This window comes from Spodoptera frugiperda, chromosome 2 (genome assembly GCF_023101765.2).
Source record: "Spodoptera frugiperda isolate SF20-4 chromosome 2, AGI-APGP_CSIRO_Sfru_2.0, whole genome shotgun sequence".
NCBI lineage: Eukaryota > Metazoa > Arthropoda > Insecta > Lepidoptera > Noctuidae > Spodoptera > Spodoptera frugiperda.
This window is the reverse complement of record NC_064213.1, coordinates 3667833-3689176: the sequence shown is the minus strand read 5'-3', so window position 1 is coordinate 3689176 and position 21344 is coordinate 3667833. Positions and strand designations below refer to the sequence as shown.

The following is a 21344-nucleotide window of genomic DNA, read 5'->3' as shown; positions in this document are numbered from 1 at the left end:
ATAATTTTTGGGTGCGATTCTGACTTTAATTTAAGGGTGTTATTACATTCAATTGAGATTTATTGTTGGTACTACGTACTTAATATTATGTTGTTTTGTGCTTTTACAATGGTAAGAGTAGAAGTTATTAAAAACAAGGATTGTTATAATGTCTTTATGAGTCTACCGATCTTATTCATTAGAAAGTTATTTCTGTCCATTTCATAGATCGTAAATGAATAGACAGCCAGTAAATTACTTAATACTTAGTAAGCTTATAATATTAAGATATCTTATTAAAATATCTTGGAATTTTGACCATAAAACTTAGAACTTTATAGTCCCATAAATAGGTAGGCACTATCTACCAACTTACCTTATTTATGCTAAAAACTAAACAAAAGGAATAGCTTAGAGGATTAGCTTAGCTTAAAGAATTAGCCAGAATTAGCTAAAACGTCTGATGTAATACTACACATCAGGAATAGTAAGAGTCCACTACTGAACTAAAAACCTCCTCAATAAAAGAAGAATTATTATTAGATTTGTGTCATTAGAAAACACCGTATAATGAAATGGTGCGGTTCGGGGTTTTAACTGAACTATATTCAAATATTTCAAATCATTCTAAAGTACACTTCTCACACAGATGCACAATAGCACAGATTAAACAAAACAATTAATATTAATTGTTACACACAAGTGTCGATAGATGGCGTTACTACTTATTAGTTTAAGTTACTGGTTGGTCATTTATATTAAAAACAACACACCGAATTAATATATACACACATTTCATTTAAAAGTGCCAGTTTCCAAAAACACAATTATTTTTGTTAGTTCGATAACGAAAATTCGTTTCACAAAACTGTAGTACTAGGCTTCCACTTCAGTTCCAATACCCCAAACCCTAACAACTTCGAATAAAAATGTAGAAGGAGATCAAGAGAAAATAAACTCTAACTTCAAATGGTCAACGAGGATACCCTTGGCACATGCAAATTCAAAATAACCTTCCCGATTCTCAAAATAGGAGTGTATTTCCCAGGACTACAATTTTTCTTCCTGATTAAATTTGTTGCGGTTCCCAAGATGCCTTGTCCTCCTATGGGACAATTCAATGTATTTGGTGTTCACAGATCAGTCGTTCTGTTAAGGCCCGTATAGAAAGGTATAAATGACTATTGGTCGTTTAATTGGTAAGACGATTGCTTCAGATAAACAAAAAAAAAAATAACCCTATGCAAATCAGTTATTGGACTTGTTTAACAAAATTCTAGCGTTAAAGGTAATTGAATTCGACTGCACGGTTGGCGTGGTGGCTGGGCAACCGGCTGCCGCAACGTGTAGCGGGTTCGATTCCACAAATTGTTGTTTCGGGTCTGGGTGTCATGTGTATGTGAACTTGTATGTTTGTAAACGCACCCACGACATAGGAGATAACCCTAGTGGGGGGCAACCTTAAAAAAAGTTCAATTGAAATGCCTAAAAATATTTCAGTGTCAAAAATACATAATATATTGTTTTCATTGCATTACTATTAGAATTACTATTGATACGTTACGAATTTTCTTATCATAATAGATACAATCTGTCTTTCATTGTCTTTGTTCATTCTTAAAAGTTTCTATGAACACAGAAATCCTCCAATATACACTTGCCCCACAAAAAGCCAAGTTATTGCACGATCTTGTCTTTTACAAGTATTTCCTGACCACAACTCCGGGGAAACTCGAGCTCACAAATGAATTCGATTTTAAAAATGTCCTTTTATTTTTTAAACGCATCGTCGTATCGTGACGCCTCTTATCTCTGAGGGGTAGGTAGAGGTCTATCATAGCCCTTAATGCCACTGTACAATGTACACAAACTTTTCACCATTTGTGTTTTAGGTTCCATGTAATAGAGGGCGAGCCTAATGCCATATTATTATATTGGGCACAATTCCAGACTCCGTGCTACTACTGAGAAATTTTTGAAAACCCGAACAAAGCCCATAAATACTTTGCCCGACCCACGAATCGAATACGAGACACCTTGCAGACTCATTTTTAAAAATGTCCTTTACTTTTAATCTTGTTTTTCTGAGATCTGCCTTTCCACGTTGAAATGGCATCTAGATCACTTCGTTTTGAAATAATATAACAATATCCTGTACCAGGAAATTAAGCGGAGACGTATTTCCGGCCGCTTACTTACTCTTATTAATAAATTCTATCTTTTTTTTTCATTTCCACTTCTTCACTTTAGTTGGAAAGATTCTTTATCCATAATGTTAAGAGTTGTGATAAGACAGGCTTAATTTACTTGTCATAATATTAATCGCAAAGTTTAGTACAAAATTTCATTGTGTATACTTTAAAGTGCACCTGAAGCTAAAATAGATTCACTACTAAACATTTTTAACAGAATGTCTCACTAACAATAACACATTTTTCTACATATATTCATGAACCGTCAAGCCGTTCGGTTTTTTACCGAATACATTTTGGTGAGTGAACGAGGGAATTGCACAACTTGATTCCCCCTAAGTCGTTTCCATCATCGAACCACAAGAAAATCGACGAAGCCCTACCGCTTCATGGTAAATATCATCTTCAAGCTTCCTTGTGGGAACTACTAAGGAGTGGAATTCTTTGCCAGAGTCTGTCTTTCCTGATGGGTATAACCTAGGTGTCTTTAAGGCCAGCGTGAATAGGTTGCTTATGAATAGACGTGCTTCATCGTAGGCCATATCATCGCTTACAACCAGGCGTAATTATGGCCAAACGACACAACAAATATAAAAAAAAAAAACACTCAATCAAAAATCGATTTATCAAGGTCAATTCAACGAGACCTCCTCCTACTATGAAATAAACTTCGCATAAAATATTTATTGAACGACCTTTTCAGTTCGTCACAAAGGAAATCTGCAGTGTCATATCTTGCCGTATCATCTATTTTTTCTTAAGTAAAGAAAAAGCACTTTCTTTGAGAAAAAAAATCGCTTGAAACAAGTCGCATCGGAATGAACATCTTCCTAAAGACTCTTTGTAAAGTCGCAAAGAATTATCCAGTCAACTAGTAAAAGATAAAAGACTCTATTGTTTACGTAATAAGTTTCTATTCAGTTTGATTGTGCGTTCTTCTAGAATGTTCCGTTAACAAGTTTTGTAGAAGTACTGCGCGTTTTACGGGTAGCTGATTTTTGTTGATGTCTGTAAAATAGGTGTAATAATGGTTAGGACGAAAGTAAATAAATTGTGAAGGGTAAAGGGTGAAATATATTTGGGTTTTTCACTGTTGTGTTGTCATTCTGCCATCTATGACACGACAGGTACATTCAGAGGACGTTTAGAGTACATCTTACTAATATTATAAATGCAAAGTTTGTGAGTGCGTGTTTGTGTGTATGTTTATTACTCAATCACGTCAAAATGGCTGAAGGGATCGGAATGTTATTTGGAACTGGGGTAGATTATGGTCTGGAATAACACAAGGATACTTTTTATCCCACGGAAACGCCGGCGAAGCACCTAGCTAAGAAGCGAGATATGTTTTTGAGCATAAATTTATTTTCACTAATTTTATAAGTTAACGAATGAAATTTCAAATGATTTAAATTTATTATAAAAATAAAATAAACCGACATCAAAAAATTACGGTAGGTTCTCAGTTTGACCTGTATGTGCGCGATTAGCTCGTGTTTAGTTGAAACGATTTTGATTAGTTTTCAGTATATTATTTTGCAGACTTTGGACAGAAGGTTTTAGGTTTATTTCCGGACTTAAAAAATTCAATTTTTTAAGTCCGGAAACGTTTGCAACTTTAACACCTATGTTAAAGTAGTTTTATGTAAGATTATTTGAAATCAGATTTTGAATTCCTGACCCATCAAACAAATCATCTTCATTGTTACAGCAACTACAAGACCAATGTGGTATACTTTAATCATTACGAAAAAGACATATAGGTATACCAGCATACCTACGTAATCACATTCTGTCTGAGAAACATCAAATAACATGTTTCTGTCCAATTTGCTTTGGCATAGAAACAAAGCCACCGATTTTAATATTCATATTCCTTTCTGTAACAAAAAGAGCTTGCTTCCACAAATAATTAAGCTCAGACCTTTAGAAAATTGATAAACAATACATCTTTAACCTTTCAAAGATACTTAGTTCTTCATTAAACAATAGTTTAATTAACAAATCAGAATCACTAAGAATAGCTTTGAATTGATTGATGTATTTTCGTTTGGTCGCCACGAGTATTTGAATCAGTAAAATAATTTGATTTGATTGAATGGAAATATATAATAATAATAGTAACGGAGAGTCTGTCTGGACGAAGATGTCATAGCTAAACTGTGCAACTATGTTACCGTTTCCACTGATACTAAGCTTTGTATATATGTATATGTATCGATAGTACCAAAACGATCCATAGCATTCATCCATAGCACACATCCATAGCACACATCCATAGCACACACCCATAGCACACACCCATAGCATTCATCCATAGCACACATCCATAGCACATCCATAGCACATATCATAGCACATATCCATAGCACATATCCATAGCACACATCCATAGCACACATCCATAGCACACATTCATAGTACGCATCTTTCCATATAAAAAACATAGCTTAGCTGAGTTTGTTTCTACCAATGCTAAGCTATGTGTACCAATGAATGGGTGGTAAGCCAGACACATTCACAACAACGTAACTTATTACATCTCTGGTGGACTAGCAACCATTATGGCCATGACTCTGTTCTTCTCTTCCAAAGTAGTTAAATATAGTACTTCCCTAGGCCACCCGCGGGAAGAATGACGGTGGGTGTCAAATGACTTCTACGCTACCGCCATCACGACACAAACTAGCTACAACAAATACTAAAACTCATTTAGCCCAACCAATACTGGTCGAAGCGAACTCCAGAGACTACAATGGGCAAAATTGATGAGTACACATTGTTTGGTCGTACATCGAAGCACTTGAAATTCAGTGACAGACTGTAGCCCCCAATCTGGTGCAGAGATGTCCAACTTTAGATGAACCACACAGTACATTGAATGCTTAGGTATATATCTGTAGTTAGATACGTACTTAGGTATGATATTTATTTGTAAGTGTTGGTATATGAGGTATAAATTCATATAGAATGTATGTGTTAAAATATAATGTGGTACCGTACATAACTATACATAAAAGCATTCACCTTGAACATATTTTTCTTGAATTCAATTTTTTTACTTTTTTTATGGTATAAGCCGGTAAACGAGCCGACGGATGATGGTAAGCTATCGCCGCCGTCTCTGGACACCCAAAACACCAGATACGTTACAAGTACGTTGCCTTTTGGGGGTAAGAATTTAAGGGTTGTTGGAGAATCAGGGATTGGGAAGCTTAGGAAAGGGGATAATTAGGTCTCTGGTAAGAGGTAACCTGGTCCTCTGTGATTGAGGACTCATACAACGAAACACAACGCAAGCGTTGTTTCACGGTAGTTTTCTTTGAGGCCGTGGTATCACTCCGATTTTGAGTTTATCATCATAACCAATGACAATTATATCATTCGTTATGATGATACATTTAGAAGATACGCATCTTTATTTTACTTCTAAATATTCAAGTAAACCAAACCACCGCCAAAAAATGTAACCTTAAAACACCAACAATAATTGCGGCAGCAAATCTAACATGCCCGCTGTTCTATCTGCTAACCGAATGAAAAAAACGGGGTAACACCCTTTAAAAATGTAAATAACATAAATACAACATGCGTAGTCAAAATGTAAATGGGCGAGACCTTTATACAGGCGTCGACGCCCGTTCGTGTATTAAGCCTTTGAAATTTTAAACGAAATGAGGTCACTATGTATCCTTTACTGTAATGTGATGCTTCGCTTTTGAAGTAACTACTAGTATTACTTGAGATAGAAACTTTGTTATGTTTCATGAGCGAGTAGATGGTGCAGATTGCTTACCATCAGGTGACCCGTCTGTCTCTTTGACCGTATTCTTGGTTGCTGTGCCATTTTGGGAACAACAAGACAACATTTAAAGACAAAACCATTTCTGCTTTTTGACCATTAATGGGGTAAAAAATTTTTGGATTAAAATAAAAGTATAATATATCGAAGGTTGAAAGGGTAATTAACATATTTTTACAATATTAATTTATAGTTAATATCGCGAAAACAATGTCTCTTAGAACAATTAGTTGTTCAACCTTCGAAATATACTTTTATTTTAATGAACAAAATAATGTACTTTTATGTACATTTTTTCATCTGTTACCTCGTACTCTTCATAGTTTATACTAGATTTTCAAACTAATATTTAAAAAAATGTACCTAATTAATGGTTTTTGTTTTACCCTGTTAAAACGGACGAAAGCAACAAACATTTTACAATATTCCCTAGAATTATTCAGCGAAAAAAACTATCAAAGTTATCTGAATGAAAATTGTTGAAAACACCGAAAAGGCATTCCGAATTTGCCTTTTAGCGTTTTGAAACTCGTTCGAGTACCTACCCTTGTTAATTTCAGTTAACGAAGTGTACAACCGAACCTGTATTGTTGAAATATATAATAATAAGCACAACTTATTGTCCGCGGTTTCGTTTGCGTAAAATTTTTGTTAACAACTCCCCTATTGATTGGTAGGAGTTTTCAATATTATTTGCGTTATTAGATTTATCAACTTCTTTTAAGGAATTAAATAACTTAAACATTGATGTAACTCCTCTTTCGAAGTTAAGTGTGTGAGAGCTATGCTTCGGCACGAATGGGCCGGGTCGACCGGAGTGATACCACTGCCTCGCAGAAAACCGACGTGAAACAACGCTTGTGTTGTATTTCGTTGTTGTGAGTGAGGTTACTAGAGGCCTAATTACTCCCCTTTCCATTCCCCGATTTCCCAACATCCCTACTCTTATTAATGTCGTATTTTATGTATACACAGTACACAAATCATCAAAGATACTACGTTTTTTATCAAAACTCACAAATTTGAAACAAGATATCCAAGATCCCCATCAGAATAATGACGTCATAACACTCGTACAACCGACAGAAAATTAAACAAACAAAAGTTGGTCAACGTAAATAACTCTACTTGAAATTGATAAATGTTTAAGCTCAACGCCATTTCCCCATTGTGTATAGCGAATAAAAACTTTTTTGCACCTACCAGAACAATTTATCTTCGCTGCCTGCGTATGGAATTATAAATAGCCAGTCTTTTTGTCACGCGATTTTAATACGAGTGTTAAATACTGATATAAAACGTACAAGTACTCGTATTTTCGCGAATTGTACAATTTCTGGAATATTTCCTGCACGTTTTGTTTCGTTTTTAAATGAGATTTTATACGCTTTTATAATAATTATCTTGAGACACACTAAAGTTACTTAAAATCACGGTTTACTCACGCACATTAATGGAGAAAAGCTCTAATAGTTTGTAAAGTGGGCTGCGCGACGTCACCGCGTCTGCGAACGCTGCTCATGATGAAGAGTCCCTGTGTGACTCGAAACTAGTAGAGCTTTTCTCCATTAATGTACGTGAATAAACCATGATTTTGAGTTGAGATTGGATACGTTTCGCCTCCATAATTGCGTCACAGCCACGATGCAATCTCATAGAATTTAAGCTACTACGAAAAGTCAATAGGCAATATCACAAATGTACCTTTTGGGAGGGGGGGAATCATCCAATGACTTCTCCCGCCTTGAGTGAGGCGGGAGGGAGTGTCAGACTCTTACTGACTAAAAACCACTCCATTCCTTCTCCTGCTTTGATCCGGAGCCCCTTTAACCTTTTACGTTATCCGCAGATCCGGATCACAAATGTAGCTACATTGAAATATTTTTAAACTGTTACCAAACCACTTTAACATAAGACACAAAATTCTTCAACATCAAAAGAAATAACTGTGACATCCACATGACCTTAGTCAAAATCTTTTGTAATATTTTTGGGCTTAGTGTCGATCAGCCTTGACCGACATCAATCCATCACGTTGTCTCCAACAGCCTCATCTGTACAGGACATTCTGTTGTCTTAAGCCTCACAACAAATCGTTAACAGACGTACTTTGTATCTAATATCACCATTTTATTTATTTGGATGGTCATTTTATTTGCCATTGAAAAAAACAAACATCCGAACATATATATCGTATCTCTTTCTTTTTTGAAGTCGGTATATTTAAGGTTTGGACATAAATAATACTTCGTGAGACATAATAAATTAATTATTATATTATCAGCTTATTTACTTAACTGTTTAACTAGGAACTCGGCCAGTTTCAAGATAGAAGCAGCATAGTAAAGAAATATTAGAAAAATAATTGTTAACTGTAACGTCACACCTTTAACCTCGAAGGGGTAAGCAGAGGTGCACATTACGACGCTTATGTCACGCCTTTTTTATATTTGTCAATTGTTTAGTAGAAACCCTCAGTCAATAATGTCAATACCTACTTTTAATTTTTAATTTGGCTAAAATCAAATAACCGATATGTCAGCATAACATAATTATTTATTACACATATACGAGTATGTATGTGCTAACAACAAAAACAAACAACAAAAACAAAAATATGTATTGTGAAAACCCTAATGTTTACGATTTTACTAATAAAGTTGTATTTTTTATAACGTGTTCGTATACGTCGGCACGACACAGCCCCGTTTAGTAATTACATTAAAAATATTATGAACATTAACTGATGTATGCTTAGCGTTAGTAGTGTTAACCAACTGCTTTTGTAAGAAATCGTTAAATGGTACCTAATTTAATAGAAGTAGTATTTTTCTTATATAATATTATTCAATTGACGATATATTTAGCTTTTTTGAGGGGGTAAAATCATCCAATGACTTCTCCCACTTTGGGCGCAGTTAGAGAGATTTCCGCCCGTTTTTGCGTCCCTACTCCTGCCTTTTAATGCCGGAGACTCGGTAACCCACTAGACAAGTAACATGTGTTAGCTAATAGTTAGGTTTAGTTTATCTTGGATGAGTCCATTTACCAATATTTCCCTAAGCCACTAATTAGGAACCCTTCTAAAACCGTCAGCAAAATTCTACAATAATAACACAATATCAAAATCAACCACATCTTTAAAACCAATACACAAAAAAAGTGCAACATTTAAACCTCAACCAACCAAAAGAACGCTCATAAACACAACGGCTTATGACAGCAACTACTATAAACATCACAGTTTAAACCACAAACGGGTAACAGTGACTGTAAACGGGTAACTATTCCCTCGGCGATACTGCAACCAGCCAATTAAACGGACTCTGACGTAGATTTAATGGTAATCGACTTCAACAACACCGCAAATCTACTTAATTTTAAACGAGATAATTTGCTGGCAGCTTCTGAGCTGACAGTATTATTTATTAATTTAATTTCCACCAAACATGAACGGTTGTTCCCTTGTGAGTTGTGCAGGGCAGATGGTTAGTAAATAGATACAGCTCTATGAATTCCATGGAAGAGTGAGTGCTAATTTCAACTGGATTAATCAGAGAGTAATTTTTAGGTTGGCAGAGTAGAATATATTTGTACTACTCTTACTCTTTCTCTATCTGCCTGCGTATTGCTTGTTCTTCTTCGGTCATATTGCCAGAAAAGAAGACAATTAAGAACAAGTCATGGTTACCTGAAAAATAGACGATAAAATACCAAGGTGGTTACGACAGACCGCGATAGTAATCCAAAAAAACATGGCATCTAGGAAAAGTTTTTAATAAAACTGACTGTAATGTGGTCCATCAACAATATTTACAACAATACAATAAATAACATGGCGTGCTAAACCAACGACATCGGATATAAAGTCGATGAACCAAACAAATAGTCCAATGGACAAAACAAACCGAATCCAAACAAAATGCATTTACAAAACCACTCTCCAATTTATCCACACTTCATTCAATACTCCTAACCGCACATATCCGCCTAACAATAATTCACACAACTGACAATAAAATGGACATATTTTCAATGATAAATTCTCTTTGCACCTTACCCTTATCCGGTGATTAAAATGATAAATTGAACTCTATGTGAAGCGCGTTAATAGTCTTTATTGAGTAAAAAATATAGAAAAATTGGGAATATGTTGGCACCAGCCAAAATTACCATCAGTCATTCAATGCTTTGTATGTTTTTGTATTGTTCGCTTGTTTACAATACACCAATGCTGTTCTCGTTCAATGGATTACGTTGTGCCTTTGAAGTACCAGAGCTTTTCCATTGTATTTATTCGGTTGTTTAAATTTTGCCCATAGTTATAATAAGTCTGAAATGTATTTGATAATTTTTTTTTCCGAACTAATATACTGAACTTCATTTATCATTCTAACTGGGGAACTAAACTAGGTGCTACGCAGAATGCTACGGCGTAGCATAACGCTACGTTTGCTACGGTTGTTTTTGTCGTACCATTGTTCTTATGATTCCAGTTTAGTTCTCAATAAAGCGTAAATATTTTAAAATGCTTTCGATATAACGATTCGTATTACGATTCTAAAACTGACCATAACGACATTGAAATAGAGTTCATAATTGTTTACATGCTAATAAGTTATATTTTCTGTCAGGAATTCGACACAAATTCATTTTGAAATATTATATCACTTTTAGTTTCGTAGAGGAAAATACATAATTATATTAATTGACCAAAACATTTTAACGTTCTGTTACACCCACACAGTCAATAACAATTGTAAAATATAGATTACCTTTATTATTATTTATTAATATACATTGTAAGCGTCGCAATTGTTATTACGTCTAAAGACTACATTTTCAATTTAATCGTTATGACGTCAATGCGAAGTTATTTTTACCTTGAAAACAATTACTTATACAAAAAATTAGAAAGTTTATTAACAAGTAAAATAAAATAACCAAGAAATATTTCTACATAGCGTGAATATCTAAACGAAATATTAATATAACTAGTTGATGTCCGTGGCTTCGCTCACGTGGATTATGGACTAAGTAAAAGTAAGCCTAAGTTACTCCTTAAAACTAGCCGCCCACCAGGCGCAAGTGAAACATCGTCGCATCGCGCGCTTACAGCTCGCAGTCCACGCGCCGTAAGCACGCTGGCAGCTAGCGGTAGCCACAATTCGAAACCATGTCGTGCCGGAGCTGAGCCGAAGCCGTGTTTGTTATTTGTGTATTTTGACCTTAAAAGGACCAAGTTTATCAGAGAGTACGCTGCTGTCCAGTCTCTAATAAATATTAGACTGGATGACCCTGTAGTTGGCTCTAACGTTATCCACAGAGAGAGTATGTGTGGTGACAAAAAATGGATTCTACTATCATAGTAATAGAGGTTAAATTGTATTTTACTCTACCATCACTACATAAAAATACTGAACTTAAAATCAAACATCTACTTTTTGTATTATTCATATAGGTTTGTAACTAAAATCGTGAGCGTTAGTCCGACAAATCGGTCGGCATTTAAATGCAATGTTAATCCATCTGGTAATTACTGAAGGGATTAATTTGATCGGTATTCTGTGTTCCAGTGAAATGATTTAGATAAATTGGGATTTAAATAAATAATTATTATGATGTAAACAGATTATCATAGAGGTTTTTACTCATCCTAAAATCTATCTTAACAAAACAAGTGAAGGAATATTTTGATTTGACTTTTCTAAATTACATTACATTAAAGGAGGTGACGCTGTTGCCACGGGCAGAATTGCCGTCATAGAAAAATAGCTGTGCCAGCGACTTTGATATTCAAATAAACATCAAAATAATTTCGACGTCCAGCTATATTCTTCCTTTACCAAAAACACTAGTACCATAGACTTATTTTCGAGCAGACGAATTTAGAAACAATAAATATCTAATGCGAAACTTCTTCATAAAGGAACTAGTGACGTTGTCAATGGAAGTTTTTAGTTAGGAACACACCCACACAGTTCTTAAAGCCACTTGTTTCGCAATTCCTGTCTCCATGAATATTTCACATAACTACATATTTTTTGAAGAAAACTTTTGTTCGTATCTTCCATCTAACTTTTCTCACGTCCCAAGTGAATCCCATACGAGTTTTCCATAGTCTTGGCGAACCAATATGAAACATTCGACAATTTGTGAGATCCCAGGAAATTGAAGAGCTGTGAAGTGTCGAGTGGGAAAGTGGAAAGTTTGTTTACTCTATTTTCGATCCACTCAGTGTGTGTGAGGTGAGAAAATAAATCGTAATTTAATTTACATAAAACTTTTTTTAGGTTGAAGGAAAATATATCATAGAATACATGAAAAAAAAATTCTATATATAAAAATTCATTTGCTTTTCATTAGTCTCGCTAAATCTCGAGAACGACTTTACCGGTTTGGCTAATTTTGATCTTGAATTATTTGTGGAAGTCCAGGGAAGGAAAACAAAATCTTTGAGGCGGTATGAAGTTTGCCAAATCAACCTGTATGAATACAAAAATAACACTCTTATCACAGGTCCTTATGCGTGACAGCGCGCCAATTTTGACATTCATAGACAAGGTGAAAAACGATTTTTACAAAATGAATTCAACAAGTATCAAAATGACTATAAAGTAGGCTTTTATCAGCCATTTTTTTTTATAAAAAGAGACGTTTTTACTATGTTATTCTATGGTAAAATGTTTACTTGATATAACCCAGTTCGTAGTACAAAAGATTTATGAAAAATTGCGCGTCAAGCGTTATAATTTATTACCTAGGCCCAGATTATTGCTGCATACATTATCCTTTAAATGCTAACCAAATAAAGGTACATGACCTAGCATAATTTTGGTAAGTATATTAGCGTAATATAGACGCCCAACATAGTCATTTAGTTTGGAGAACTAATAAAAAGTGTATTGATAAGTTTTTTAACATTTTTTTGTTTTATCAAATAGATAATAATTATTATTAAGTCTGAGAAAGCCATGAATCGGTGCGAATGGACCGGCTCAATTAGAGTGATACCACGGCCTCACAGAAAACTGTCGTGAAACAACGCTTGCGTTGTGTGAGTTACCGGAGGCCCAATTACCCCCATCCCTGTCTTCACAATCCCCAGTCCCCCAACAACCCTTAAATTCCTAGCCCCCAAAAGACCGACAGCGCACTTGCCTCTAGTGTTTTGCGTGTCCATGGGTGGCGGTTATTGCTTACCATCACGTAATCGGCCGGCTGGTTTACCGGCTTATAACATAAAAAAATCTCAACTCTGGAAAGGCTCAGAGTCCACTGAGCAGCAATTTTTTTATGTAACACACATTTTTCATGAGTTATGTTATGAGTGCCATGTAATATAACATAATAATAACTATTAATAGCTTCCAGACTCAGTTCTGTTACCTACTGATAAATTGTTAATGTAACATATTTAGACTAAACACCAAATATAAAGGTGTGTATAGAAAGGGGCAGCGTATATAAAATGATAATAATTACGAAGGCCAGCGAAGGTCGGGTTGTTGGGCTTAGTGAAACCACTTGGGACTCATGTTTAGGAAAATTATATTAAGTTGCTTTCGAAGTAAATCCATTTGCTCCCATTCATATGATCGGAGGATTCGAATAGTTTCACTTTGGTGGTCATATAGACTATTTGCGATAATTTGCGACTATTTGCAATTGTTATAGTTTTTATGATATAAGGTTTTACCTTAAGTATTGAAATAAAATCATTGTTAAAGTCTATCATTAGAACTTGACACGGGATATTCACCATATTTTTGTGTCTAAGATTTTCCGATATTTCTGCACTGTTGCAAACGCTATGATCACGCATAAACCGGACATAAATAAATACTCATAGACATAAATAAACATGGTAAATATCCCGTCTCAAGTTCTAATGATAGTGTTAGTGACCATGGCAGTTTAAAAACTTATATTGTTAAAGTCACCGATCACTTCCCTATGGACACGGCAGTGCTCAGCACAAACGAGGTACACCGCTACCCTATACTCCACCGTGTCTTTCCGGTGATCTTAGCAGTAACGAAACCCAGGTGTCACTCCCACCGAATCCGAGGCAAGCAACTTCCGTAATTGCTGCAGAAAACATCTGTATCTGGTGGAAGGTGAGGATGCCATGGTGACCCTCAAGCCACTGTCAAATAAAAGCTTTTTCTTTCTTTAAAGAGGTCTTACTGTCTTTTAACCAGTAAGACTCTACAACTACGCAAACAATACAACAAATTCCTATACTTACATTTGTCAGACAAAAAAATAAATAAATACTTTAAGTACCAAACAGGTTAAAATGAAATTCTAGTAAATTTCTTTCAAGTCTATATCAACGTGACTTTGATTGATACGTTTAGAATCCTTTACCAGTACCCTTAGTATGAGTTTGCTTAACGTTCAAAGTAATCGAAACGAGAGCGCGCTCTGATTGGCCGGCTCGAATAAACCAACCAACCAGAGCGCCGGAACGCACTCTCGTTTAAACAAAAAGCAAAGTCGTACTAAGGGTACAGAACAGGGCAATGACCTTAAGAATTTGTTTTACCCACAACAGAATATGCCACTAAAGGTAACCTTTATCATTTTACATTGCTCTTAGAAGATTTAGGTCACTATTATTATTACATTGCGAACGCAAAAGGAGTGCCTAAGGCGAAATCCACTAATATGTTAGTACGTTAACCTGGTAATATTTTATAATTGTTACACCTTGGTACGTAAAGTGGAATGTTAGTTATTCATCTGTGGTAACCAACTAGTTTAACTAATCAGTCAATTGATTGATTGCCTATTGCGCCCATTTATATTTCTTTTTAAATAAAACTTTGCTCCACACTAGGATTTTCTTCTGTGTCGTAGGTTCGTAATGGGTATTCATGACGTAACTATTTACAGCACATTTTTACTGAAACGCAAACATTTTTAGTTAATAATCACATACTCACATACCTACATCAATAAATAACATTTCCAAATACTCACGTCACTTTTTGCTAATCCGTTCCAAAAATCACAAAAAAATCTCGCTGCACGCTTAAAAAAATCAATACTCAAAGGAAACCCCTCGAGATAAATTACCATCCCACCCTACAATTAAAGCTCAAAATCGAATCGTTACCCTAATTAAAAGTTCCCAAACCAATTTTATTCGATTACCGTAATATCTAAATGGGGCAATTAACAAAAAATCGGAAAATCGGAATACCAAACGGTCGCATACGAACGATAAATTATTATCGAAATTGACTTTTCTGTTCACGAAGGTGGGACGAAGTAGGTACAGTCTGCATACTTATTTCATACGCAGGTACCAAAATAAAGATTGCTTTGGTACAGTGACAGCAACCATGGTTTGGTTACTGGCTATTGAGGCGTCCAATAGTTCCAAAAGATATAAGCACCGGTAAAAACTATATAGTGTGACAACAGCTACTGTCTTTTTACTGAATTAATCATATTTTTTTCTTTCCAAATAACTGTGCAGACCATAAACCAAATACATAGAGAAGAAGTCATAACTTGACTTCCCTTTAACATAATGCATCGCCCGTAGACCCATCTCTATTTTCCATCTAGCAGTTCCATACTACAAAAACGTTGGTATTTATCCACACTTTATTATGCCTTCTGAGCACTTCTAACCTATCTACACCTTCTTACTTATACAAATAATTGATCACCACCACATTATGGGATATCCTCTGTAGTGCTCGTGGACGATTGGTTAAGAACCGGTTATCAACGTCGTTCTAATACTACGGTACGATTTCGGTTCAAATCTAGCTTAAAGGTTTGCTGCGGACTACTTAGCGGGTTACCGGGGCTCCGGCTCGAAAAGCAGGAGCAAGAACGGGGTGGTTTTTAGTCAGTAAGAGTCTGACACTCCTTCTCGTCTCGCCCAAGGCGAGAGAAGATATTGGATGATTTGCCCTCCTCAAAAAAATGGTATATCCACTTTGTACTTGTTTCATGGCGTAGACTGTACATGGATACATTCCATCGATATTTCAACGTGTACTTAATAAGATCCTTGGAAGGTAAATACTGATAAGAATTTAATACGTACATTAATTTTTATCGCTTCACTTCACTTCGTGGTGAAATGGATTATTCGATTTTAATTTTCCGAAGTGCTTGTATATTAAGTGTGCTTTTCCACCAGAGATGTGCTATGTAACTTTGCTCTGAATCATCATAGCATAGCTACATAGTTGTACATATTACATCAGTAAAAGCTAAGCTACGTAACTATGTGACCGATTCCACTGACACTAAGCTATGTAACTGTGCAAGGAAGATGCGCGGCTCGAGTATGTGATGTATTGATCATAGAGTAGCTATCCATAGCACGCACCTTTCCATGTAAAAACCATAGCTTAGGTGAGTGCGTTTCCACCATTGCTAAACTATGTGTACCAATGAATATGATTAAAAGCATCCACAGCAACCTAGCATAGCACATCTCTGGTGGAAATGCACACTTAACTTTGGTTGAATCATTCTTGTGTATTAAGTATTACATTTTGTCTGTTCCAGTACAATTCGTTATTGAATACACGTGTTTACTAACACAAACACGCATATTCTTTTACACACATCAAGTATGTTTTGTCTTACCGCAGAAAATCTCATCAATCTCGTTCAAGAATCTCAATCACCACATGAATTTCAAAACCAACAAGCCGAGTAATTTTAACTTAAGTCTTATTAAGCCATATAAGCCTTATAAATAAAATTGGAGTGTGTTTGTAATTCTGTTTGTAATATTGAAATAACCACGCGATACATACACCAAAGTAACAATTTTTGTCTGTCTGTCTATCTGACCGTCTGTCTGTTTGTTCCGGGTAATCTCTGAAATGACTCGACCGATTTTGACGGGACTTCGATTGGCAGATAGCTGACGTACTACGAAGTAACTTAGGCTAATTTATTTTATAAAAAGGTATTTCATTTTAGAAAGAGCCAAAATTTTCGCAGAAGTCATTATGCGACGCGGACGAAGTCGCGGACAACAGCTAGTTTCACATAAGACTCGACGGCCGTCTAAGTGAAATTGACATCTTCAATACACGAAGGAGTTTCAATGTTAAGTGTCACTCAACGCAACCTCTGTGGTACGTAAACTAACTCAAAGAGCAAAGAGCGATCAATCTTCAGAGCCGTTACTAAGCCAACAATTTATATTAACTCCGAAACCAGCGATAACTACTTAATACGTTTTAAGTAGTGATCCAAATACCAAAATTATTAATTCACAGGTGGACGCAGACTACTCTCTCGGCTAATCCATTACTCATTTTTCGAAGCACTCCAAACAAGTACCTACTTACTACCAAAAAGCTTTTAAGTAGCGTTCGAAACCTAATAACGTACAAGAGTAGACCAATTTCGAAATTTCTTTGATTCGGTCCCTGTAGTATCCTCAAAAAATCTTTGATTCATAATCCCCTTAAATTTTAAGACACGTAATTATTTTGCTTTAAGTAAAATTATGTGTAATATGCCTTTGTAAGGTTATGTATGCGTATAACAAATTCCGTCAAATTATGAGCATTTCTTGTTAGAGAAAAGTGTTCCTTTACTGGAAAAGTATGGCGGCAGAGTTTCTTTGTGAGCCAAGCACTTATAAAGACAAAGGGACAGTTTTGTACTGGCTCCTATTGTGTCGTGTTGTGAATTATGCAGTTCATAAGTTATCTCGGACCTACTGGGAGGTGCCAGCTGTTCGGTTGTTGAGGGCTCAATATTTAATTGGTTGCTGATGTATTAAGCTTGTGTTTGTAAGTAGCTTTAGGTGTCTCTGAGTTGAATTGGTAACATTAGTATGAGAAATTGAATTAGGTACTTGTGAATATCGCAAACAAACAATACCCTATTTATGTTTCTAAATATGAACATATAGGTATAGCCCCTCTCCCTTTTTATGTTATGAACCGATAAACGACCAGACGGATCACCAGACGGTAAGCAATCTCCGCTGCCCATTGACACCCGAAACACCAGATGCGTTATTAATACGTTGCCGGCGTTTTAGGGGTTAGGAATTTAAGGGTTGTTGGGGAATCAGGGATTGGGAAGATTGGGAAGGCCCCCTTCCCAGTCTTTCATTTCATTTGGGCTTCAAGTAACCTTACTCATACAACGCAAGCGTTGTTTCACGTCGGTTTTCTCTGAGGTCGTAATATCACTCCGGTCGTGCCGGCCCATTTGTGCCGAAACTATTTGGAAAGTGGTTTAAAAAAAGCAAAAGATCCTATATTCAACGATCACGTGTACTACTAGACATTTCCAATCAATAATTTGATCACGAACTCTCAGATCGGTTTTCACTTTAACAGAACATTATAAGTTTCATCTCATGCTGCCCTAGTATTATCGCAGCCTCATACATGCGACATGAATATTAAAAATACCTATTACAGCCTGGAAATTGCTTTTAAACTGAACGATAAACTTGTCACGTTATTTTAATAAAAAGTCTATTACAATGTATTATGGAATTTTTAGTTTTAAAACCGATTTTAGTGTTTAAACTCCGTTATTAAAATAGGAGACTCCGCTTTAATTCAGCACTAAACATGTCATTTAAATTTGAACATTAAATCCTGTATAGTATGATATATTTCATAGCGTCATTATAAAAAGGCTCTAAGCGCGCGGTTTGCGCGGTGACAGCGCGCTTACAGCATTATGGCTTCTTGTCTTTATGTAATTGATGTCAGGAAGAGATTGATGTCACGTCGAATAAAAGATTTATTATATCATGAAGTAGCCCTGATATGGTTATTTCTGAACAAAGGTCCTCCACTTAATAGGGGTTCACTATAATCTCCACGTTGGGCCTAAGGCTTGTATAGGAGAAAATCTAGATTATACTACTGCATAGTGCATACCTCAATAGGTCATCGCAATTTTAAGTCATACTCAGTAAACGAGAACGCTATCGGCGCTACGATTGGTTGGTTTATTCCAGCCGGCCAATCAAAGCGTCAAACACGTTCTCGTTTCGATTACTTTAAATGTAAAGCAAACTCGTACTAAGGGTACTCGTACTGGTCTACATTGACGTCTGAATATGAAATTAATATTATGAGGTAAGTTTGTATGAAATATATTAACACGTGTAACCTACCAACTCTTTCAACGAAAATATGGTATAAAACCTACTTGTAGGATTCTAGGAATTTGAATGATATAAGTATTTAAAGGGTCTACGCTCTCGTAGGAGTTAGTCAACTTTAACTTTTAACAGAAAAGCAAACAATGTTTTTCACGGTTGTTTGAAAATGGAAAATTTTAGAGCAACGTCACATCTTCACATCATCAGCCTATAAGTGGTCACCGCTGACCAAAGGCCTTTTCTCACACTGAGAAGGTTTTAGCATTAATCAACACGCTTGCTCAGCTCAATGCAGGTTGGCCACTTCAAACTTATAATAAATTAGAAACTATAAGCCTAGGTTTCCTCACGAAGTATTCTTTCACCGTTTGTTAGTACTATCTAAATAATTTTAGAAAGTAGATATAACTTGGGAAAGTCACATTAGTACTTACGTAGGTTTAAACCTTCGAAGCACCACGGCATAGCAACAGTCCTAAAGTATTATATTTCACACAAGTAAGTAGACCCGTAACATCTGTGGCGTGTCTATTGGCTTGTGAGGTTATTGTAGCCAGTGACATGTCACAGATGTCATCTTTCTCATAGTTTTGACATATTTCGGTCGGAACTGTATTGTTTCGTTTGTTACCAAGAGGTCAAGGTGAGAGCAAATAGAAGTTGCTACCGTACTATAATAAATAACTGATACAATTTAATAATTGACATCAATTAAATTCGAATCAAATATTAAATTAAAAAAAAATAAAAGCCAACATAAGCGACATCTGTTGATCATTAATTAACAACTTGACGATGCCAATTGTTCCCTGTTTAAATGTGGAATACAAATTAATTTAAATTTCGAACCGTTGAGCTGGGCTGTCATGGCGCCTGTCGGGTGGATGAACGGCTGATATAACTAAATTAATAAAATGCCTACAAGTAACATCGTCGCTTTGTATGACAGACAAATAAAGTAATGCAATATTTTTACCGAAACGAAATTGTTTGCTACTGCGTAGTATTAAGACAGGTAAATATCGAATTTTTTGCGCAACCATCATTTTTAATATAAAAAAAGATTTGATCAAATATTTTAAACCTTTCATACATATATGTATAACCTTACGCCCGTCTCCTATGAGAGTAGACAAAAATAATGGAACGCCAATTGCTACGAATCTTACATACCTCTTTCGCTTCATTAGCAGTCATCAGTCTTTTCATACATGCTCGTTAGTTTCACTCCATTAGGTACGTACTTATGATCGAACAGGCTTAGTTTACAATCAGTTTTTAATAAAACTTCAAAACACAACAAACTACAAACATATTTCTCACAAAAAACTCTTAACATCAACCTTTCCGATCCAAGATTCAATTCAAAATAATCGCTCTTACTTTAGCTTTAAATCGACACGACATTACAAACGCCATTAAAATTCTCCTCTCGACGCCATTTCCACAATAAGATGAGACACGTTAAGCGAGAACCTCTTTACATCTTTAGAATACTATAGACTCATTGATCAAAGGCTGTTAAGTAATAATAGTCACTTATGTATGAGCGGAACCCGTTAGATGGGAGATGCAGAAGCGAGTTCCTATAATGGATTTAATTATGAATGTTAATAGAAAAAAGATTATTATTAGAACTTATGACGGGATATTTACCATGTTGCAAGCGCCATGATCACGGATGAACTGCAACAGTGCCGAAATATCGGAAACTCATCGAAATAAATAAACATGGTAAATATCCCGTCATAAGTTCTAATAATAGTGGTAGTGACCATGTCAGTTTAAAAACTTATATAGAAAAAAGATGTTGTTATAAATTACTGGGTGATTGAATACAAATTATAAAGTGTGGTAAATGGGATGACTCGACCGGAGTGATACCACGGCCTCAGAAAACCGACGTGAAACAATACTTGCGTTGTGTTTCGTTCTGTTCAATCCCCGATTCCCCAACAACCCTTAAATTCTTAAATCCTAAAAGGCCGGCAATGCATTGGTAACGTCTCTGGTGTTTTTATTATCCATGGGCGTTGCAGCGATTCTTTATGTCATCAGGTGATACGTCTGTTCGTTTACCGGCTTATAAGTACTATAAAAACATTACACAAAAGTTTTCTTCAAAACTGTCATACGGCAAACGAGCTGACGGATCACCTGATGGTAAGCAATCACAAACATTGCATTAAGAAAGTAACAAGTGCCTTACTGGAATTTGGGGTGGTATTATCCAGTGAGTCCC

General features: G+C 35.7%; 1 protein-coding gene across 1 annotated transcript in view; it reads right to left on the bottom strand.

Moving 5' to 3' along the window:
- Positions 1-21344, bottom strand: part of LOC118269456 (uncharacterized) — a 219648-nt gene that overhangs the window by 188405 nt on the left and 9899 nt on the right. The gene's annotated exons all lie outside the window — the stretch shown is intronic.